Source organism: Epinephelus lanceolatus, chromosome 9 (assembly GCF_041903045.1).
Source record: "Epinephelus lanceolatus isolate andai-2023 chromosome 9, ASM4190304v1, whole genome shotgun sequence".
Classification (NCBI taxonomy): Eukaryota; Metazoa; Chordata; class Actinopteri; order Perciformes; family Serranidae; genus Epinephelus; species Epinephelus lanceolatus.
The window spans coordinates 8,701,481-8,709,537 of record NC_135742.1 but is presented as its reverse complement, the minus strand read 5'-3'; the positions used below and the strand labels follow the sequence as shown (position 1 = coordinate 8,709,537).

General features: G+C 41.7%; 1 protein-coding gene across 1 annotated transcript in view; it reads left to right on the top strand.

Moving 5' to 3' along the window:
• Positions 1 to 5,166: 5,166 nt before the first annotated feature.
• The window catches only part of LOC117252580 (phospholipid-transporting ATPase ID), a 70,133-nt gene continuing 67,242 nt past the window's right edge, over positions 5,167 to 8,057 (top strand). Inside the window, exon 1 of the mRNA XM_033619609.2 lies at positions 5,167 to 5,319. The gene's annotated coding sequence lies outside the window, so the exon portion shown is untranslated. The remainder of the gene's footprint in view (positions 5,320 to 8,057) is intronic.

Sequence of the window (8,057 nt, the reverse complement as noted above, 5' to 3'; positions counted from 1 at the left end):
ACAGAGTCAGAGTGAGGCGCCACAGGAGCTTCTGTTCCAGCATCAGACAACCTGCGGCTGCTATATTCAAATTATATTCCTTTGTTTCAGTCCTCGTGGTGATGAAAAATAAATAAATGATATTAAATTGTTTCACTGATTCATATTTGTCAATGTTTATTGTATTAATCTATTACCATGTAAGCAGCTGTTCATTTTTCCTTTTGTCTCCAAAACTCCAGAATGAGAATATTATTCAGTTTTCCAGTTACCACAGTGTAAAAATACTATTTATATTTAAAAATATATATATACTATAATGTAGTTGATTGAGAGGTCGCTTATGTTAAGTTGTTTGTATACTGTTGGGTTATTTAATCTACAATAATGCATCATCTTTTAAGTGAATAGTAACTAAAATTGTAGTGGAGTAAAACAATATATAATATCTTGTGTAGTATAATATAATGTGTAGTGTAATGTAGTATAACCGACATATAAAGTGTCATAAAATACAAATACTGAGGTAAAATACCTCAACACTGTGAAGTATAGTGATTGTATTCAGTCCACCACTGGTTTAGAGGAAAGTCTGGAGAAGATTACAAAGAGACGTTTGCCAAAACACATCCTGCTGGTTGTGTATCCATCCACCATCAATTTCTGTATTTTACTTCAAATTTCTGAATATAAATCAGTTTATTTTGCTCATCTTAAAGTACAGACTGACAAATATCTAAACACAGACCTCAAACCACAGCAAAGGAATCGATGTTACTGGGTTAAAAGTCAAGTTTGGTGACTCATTTTGCAACATGCAAATCTGTCTTTTGCAGCCACGGCAACTACTGCTAGCTTCTGTCAGTTTCTTATTGCTCTGTATGATTGAAAGGGAGCTGACAGAAATAATGAATGTGAAAAAGGTAGGTGTAAAAGGCTAAGGCTTTGGCCGACACCTTTTTTGGTTTTGTTTTCTTTTTTTACTTGTTTGTTTATCTTTTGTTCTTCAAATGCTAAAAATAGCATTAACTTAATGTTTATCTATCATCTATCTACCACATCTACCACCTATCTAACAATTTTGGGGACAATAAATATCATAATTTTTTTAAAGATTTTTTTGGGCATTTTTGCCTTTAATGGACAGGACAGTTAAGTGTGAAGGGGGGAGAGAGGGAGAGACATGCAGCAAAGGGCCACAGGCTGGACTCGAACCCGGGCCACTGTGGCAACAGCCTTGTACATGGGGCGCCTGCTCTACCACTAAGCTACTGACGCCTCACTAAATATCATAATTAGCGCAAAAAGCCACTCAGGAGCTCAGCAGTGACAATGGGTCAATCAAAAAGACACATTACATTAGAAATTCCAGACACAAAACAAATATTAAATTTTCTTTTTAGGCATTTTGGTGACACCTTGTGGTCACATCATCATTTGAATAAACTGTGGCTCACTGATGCTGCCGCGTGTCTGTGAATAAATACAACATGCTCAGTGTATTCACAGATGAATATAACTTTTCTTGAGGTGCAGCCGGTTAACACATAGAAATTACAGTAACCATAAAGTTCAATCACCTCAGAAAGACTTAACATTATAACCTTTGTTCTTCTGCAGAGCTGCAGAGCTTTTGTATTAGACCACAATAGTTTTAGCTAAGTGTCCCTAAAAACAGAGTAGAGTTGGGGTTTTAAACCACAATAGCTTCCTCCCCTGGGCTTCGTGGAAACTGAAACCTCAGGTAGGGGGGCAGAAAGAGACACTGCAGAAACCTACAAGGAAACAGAAAAGAAAGCTAAGAACAGGAGGGAAATGTCAGTGGTGTAAAACAAAGACACCTGAGAGATTTAGACATACAACCAGTAGCAAAAAGAGTATTTAGATATGATTTTACCACAGTTTAAATACAGTCTGTTGCAAGCCATGCATTCGAAATATAAGTAACCAAAGCTGCCAAAAACAGATGTAGTGCAGTAAAAAGTACAATATTACATCCTAAAATGTAATGGAGTAGAAGTAGATAGTTGCATACTCAAGTTTTGTATAAAATCCTCAAACTTGTGTAAATGTGCCTACTTACATTTCACCACTGCATGGAACAAACAGATGAAAGAGTAAGATGGGGGAAGGATTAAAGAACAGGAGAAATAAGGTTAATCAAGTATGTGTGCACATACAATGTTCTTCAAGAAAGGGACATACCGCTGAAAACAAGGACAACAAAGAAGAACAAAGGTACAACATAAACAGTTAAAGCTGGGGAAGGTAGTTTTATTTTGGCGTCAATGGGCTGATATACCCATAAAAGTCTGAGCTTACTGAAATTCAAGTGGTCTGAGAGAAAACTAGACTTCGCTTTCAGGCTTTAGAAAATCTAGGCAAATCTGACAGGAGACTTTGGCCAATCACAGGTCATTCCAGAGAGAGGGCGTTCCTATTGGCTGTTTTACAACTGCAGATGCATGTTCACGTCTCTTCAGTGAAAGCCTGATTCAATGGTGGAGAATCCTGCAGAGAAAGTTACTATTTCGGCATTGGCAGGAACTGCCAGCCCTGCAAAGCAACTGAAAACAGGAAGGTGGAGTCATAAAAAAGGAAGTCTGAAAGGAACACTAAAATAAAACACACGTCATTATGAAGTGTGTCAGAGATGGAGAAAGAAATGCTGCTAATAGTTTACCGCTACAGACCACCTCACTGAGAGGAGAGTGGGTAGCAGCTATAGAGATGCCCAGTCGAATCCAGCCAGCTAAAAACCCCAGCTCTGGGGAACCAGACAGCCCTGACTCTCTGAAGATTAGCAAACTTTCTGTTGCTGCTGTTACACAGGTTAGACCTGGCACTGATGCTGGCCACCAGCCGGCTGTGACACCCATTTCTGGTCGCTACAGCTGAGTCAAGGTCCAGAGATGCTGCTCCAAAGCGGCAGGGAGCAGGGTGGAGGGAGCGTGGGGTGGCTGGCAGCTAATTCTTAACTCATTTGTGGTCTGATAGACAAAGAGACGGAGCGGGGCAAGATGGGGCTGAGTGAATGAGCTGTGTGTAATTCCATGAGATGAGATCAAATGAATTAATGTATGGGAAACACTGGGTTACTGTATGAAGCCGTGCATATGCCTGCAGTCGTCTGGTGGGAGGGGCTTAGAACAGAGAGAGGAGAGCTGCAGGAGGAGGGAGTACTTTCAAAGTCTGTTGTTTTTTTCCTTGTCAAGATTTCTGATTACATGTCTGACAGTGTGTAGATTTAGGGGGATATATTGGCAGAAATAAGTGTGAAATAAGTATGTTTTCTTTGGTGATTAATCACCTTAAAATAGGAATTGTTGGAATTGTTTTCGTTACGTTAGAATGAGCCGTTTATATCTACGTAGGGAGCAGGTCCTTGTTTATGGAGATCGCCATGTTGCACCAACATATTTCTACAGCAGTCCAGCAGAGACAAACCAGACACTGGCTCTAGATAGGGACATTTGTGTTTTTGCGTCAGCCACCATAATGAAAAGCCCATCTGCAACAAACAGCATTATATGTAGTTTTATAACTTAGGTTCGGGAACAAAGACCATGCCTGCTCCTCTCTGCATACAGAAATCAGTGGGGTCTCTATCCGAAGCTGAGTCTCACTTGCGGGAACCGCGTTCCTGCCTTTGACCAACACATCTATCATTGCACTCACCCACAACCCACAAACCCAGCCTTCATCCCTCATTCTCAGAACCCATCGGCTGTTTTTGGCGTCTGACTTCCAGCAGATGGCAATACAGCCTCTGGGGGCAGACCCCCTGATTTTTTGGCATTCCGGTTTGATTTGGGCGGAGGAGACAAATTTCAGTTTCCAACTTCCGTTTATATATAAGTAAATATGCTGAACCATTGCGATGGATTCAGAGTTTGCAGTGACGCCAGTTATGTTCCGCCTCGTTAGTTCACCGCATGGACCGTTTAACCTGGCAACAACTGCAGCCGGCTCAAACATGATTGATCAATATCACACGGACTACAAACAGCCTAGCACCAGAAACCAGGGCTCTTCCGCTCTTCTTCTGGAGGCAAGATCTCCGGGGTTTGCCTACAGACTCTACATTCACTGAATGTAAAGTCTGTATATAGAGACTATTCATCCCTCAACCCTAAATCTCCATCCCTTCATCCCTTATTCATTCAACCCTCATCCCCTCATCCCCCATCCCTCCATCTTCATCCTTTCATCCCGCATCCTTCATCCCTCGACCCTATCCCTTTGTCCTTCATCATACCTCCTATCATCCCTCCATCTATAACCTTTCATTCTCTTATCCCTTGATCCTAAACCCTTCATGCTTTCCTCCAAACCCATAATCTATCATATGCAATAAACCATTGAAAGTCTTTAACTTATTGGTGTGGTTGTTGTTAGTGAAATGTTTTGGACAGGAAGAGACCTGTGTGGATAATTAAGCCAACAGTAAAAATCTTCTTAACGTCTTGATCAGAGAAAAAGGTGGGCATTTAAAGGCTTGTGGTGGGCTAGAGGCCCATCTCTGACTTGCCATACAGCATCGGAGACACTCTGCTTTGTAATGTGAAACTGCTTTAGTCAGTGTATAAATCACCTGGTCCTTTTGTTTTGGAGAGAGGGAGACCTCTGTGGATAATTCAGCTCCTGGTTAAAACCTCTGGAACAAAAAAAAACATTGAAGGAATTCCAACTGGGTGGTTTCATTTGGTTGCAATGTGCAATCCGCACCACTAGATGCCACTAAATCCCCCTAAATCTTACACACTGGACCTTTAACTGTTGCACACACTGCATAAACTGTTTAACTGATTTAAGCAGCTCTATTAAGTATATTTTGCTATAATACACAGCCTAACAGCATATTTTTATAGTGTAGCTTTTGTACTTTTACTTATAGGAAAAATAATCTGACTTCATGTTTCTCCTCTGCCTCCACATCAGCCTCAGAAACCTCTGCAGCAAAGAGTTTGTGCTGCTGTTTAATTCATAACTTCACCAACAGGAGTCATAGTTGACCCAAACTTTTTAATTACACCACTCATACTCGTGCTTAGTGTTTTTCATTCTTAACTTTCCGTGTTATCAAGCCACGAGTTGATTTTTAACTAAACGGAGCAAACAAACAGTGCGCCCACGGAGGGGAGTGGAGAGAGAAGGAGGGAGGAGTGGAGGAAATAGAGGAGGGGAGAGCATGAGACAGGGAGGGGAGCGGAGAGGCGGGTGGTGGGAAGCCAGGAGCAAAAACACTAGCCCTCGTAGTTGGGAATTTTACTAGTTTCTTTTCAGGACCTTGTGGCGACGCGCAGCTCAGCCGCAGGACGCACGAAGCCAGGACGCACGGTAAGACGCCGCCACGCTGCTTTTTAAGTGACCTTGGACGGGTCGAGGGGATTGAGAGGAGGGTGGGTGACATGCTGAGATGGATTTAGGGGAAAGAAAGGGAAGAGGTGAAGGAGGAAGAGAGAAAGGCAGACAGGCGAGCACAGGAAGCTGTAGTGAACGAGTGAGCGCTCTCTCCTGACTCTGTTTCCTTGTCTGTGCTGCCCTCCGGGGAGTCCTCAACTAAAAAAGTAACGGAAAGACTGAGTTAAAGGAGGAGAGGAGGGCTGGTGCGTCTAGGTTGAGAGAGGGAAAATCCCTGCTTCACTTTCTTTCTCACAAAACAAACGTGGTTATTTATTTCCACAACAACAACAACAACAACTTTTGTGTCGTTTTGCGCTGTTTGCGTAAACCTCTCCAAAAACTTCTGTCAGGAGTCAGTATTTTATACGATCAATATGTGTTTTGTTGTCTTTGTGTTCAATAGTTTCATTTCATGTGTGCGCTCAGACATGAAGGTGTATTAGGGAGTGTGTGATCGGTAAAGATGTCGACACCTTTGTGAGAACAGTGATGATAAGGATGACTTTAATGAAAACGATGATTGTACTTTAGTTATCAGTAAACTGCGGTTTGCTTAGTCATATCTTCTTAAATGTACAGCGGAAGATGATGAAGTAGTCATTCATATCCTGTGTCAGTGGTGCAGATCATTTCTGTCTGGGTCAGATATACAGTAGTTTGATGGTGTAACTCTTTACCCAGCCAGCATTTCTATGTTGGTAGTAAACAGGCTGATAAATAGGCCCCATATGGGATTGTTCATGGGTTACATATTGGCCTCATACCAATTGCCCACAGTGATGGCTTTACCCAAGTGGGCCCCACATTGTTATGCTGGGGCTACCTGAGTACCAAGTGAATATGAGCCCAAAACTGGCATCTTATCTACTTGGGTAAACCCACCCATGTTGGCAACTGGTGTGGGGCCAATCCCTTATAGGGCCCATTTTTCAGCCCGTTTACAACCCACATGGGTTCCACATACAGATGTTGGCTGGGTAGCTGTGACTGAAAGGAGACATTTGCACTAAAACACTCTGTACTCAGTGTAAATATACCCCATTACAAGTAAAAGTCCTGCATTCAAAATGTACTGAAGTAAATGTACAAAAGTTTTTGCATCAAAAGTACTCACTGTGCAGGATGACCCATTGCAGAAGCATTTATTTCTAGTTTATTATATTGTCGAATTGTTATCTTTGAGGCATTAAAATGTTACTACCAGGTGGCTTAATCCATACATACATACATCATTAGTTATTGTTAATTTTTATTAATAATCTGACTCTGCAACGTAACTAAAGCTGTCAAAGTAAATAAAGTGAAGTAAAAAGTGCCTCTGAAATGTTGTGGAGTCAAAGTATGAAGTGGCATAATATGGAAATAATCAAGTATAAGTGCCTGAAATTTGTGCCTAAGTACAGTGCGTGGTTAAATGTACATTGTTTATTTCCGCCACTGAAAACTCAGGGGTGTAGCAGAAAGGTCAGGGGGCACTGAAACATCTTGAATATGTTAAAATGAGTTTGTGCCTTTACACAGAGATCACGCTATGTGGCCTCTATGAAGACTGGTCTTTATGCCACCTTTGCTTTTTTTGGGGAGGGCTTTTTGCCTTTAATGAGGCTGGAATCAAACCTCTACCCACTGACTTACTGGGCACCCCACCTTTGCATTTTTACACAGGACCAAACAACAGTGGCATCATGCCGCTCCAGTGTGTCATTTTAGACAGCATGCTGGAAGCAAAAGAGGTACATCAGGGGTGACGTAATACAACAGCCTCAGCCTCTAGTGTGACGTATGACATTTGCGTCGGCAGCGCATTATAAACAACAACAATGGCATCACATGGCAATAACAATTATTCACCGGCTCTCTTATATGGCGACTGATCTCATCCTCTGCTCGGAGAGTAAGGAACGGCCCTATTAGGGAACATAACCATTTTTCTCCTTCTTGAATTAGCAGCTAAGTGCTTTTAAAATTTCCCAATGTAACATGTCAAAACGTTGCACCTGTCCTGTTCATGGTCCCGTCCTGCCGGCTGTCCCTTTTCACACAGACGTCAATTCAGCGTTGCTACTACTCAGCGGCTGGTTTACAGGCGACACAACTTTGTACCTTGTATACAGAACAGCGAGGCGAAATGCGGCGCAGAATTCAAACTTTGGCTTTTGAACGCCTTTATAAAATCATTATTTTTGTGTGTTTTGACATATTGTTCACACCAGTGCTGATGCTGGTTTTATCTTGTTGGTGGTGTATCATTTCTGAGGACAAGTGGACGACTGTAAAAATGCTAACACATCAAGATGTTTGCAGACTAACACAAAAGTTACATGGCAATATGTTAGTGTTTTAAAGTGAGGTACATCCAAGCCATCTGAAACATTACAACATACGCCTCTCTTCTCCTAGCTACAGGCCCATCCAGCTTTTCACACTTGTCGTCATGCTGTATATCTCTATGCATGCTAATGTCTTGTTTGTGGTAGGTAACCTATGACTGTAATTTGTGCAGCATCACCTACAAGGAAAAAGAAACCTATCCTTTTCTTATCTGTAAGCATCAGTGGTAAACCCCACATTCACATTTTTTTTTTCTTTTTACCAGTACAAGGCGAAGCATGCAACAGTCAAAAACTGATGATCAGTAACTGGCATCTCCCTCAACGTAACATGATTATCAT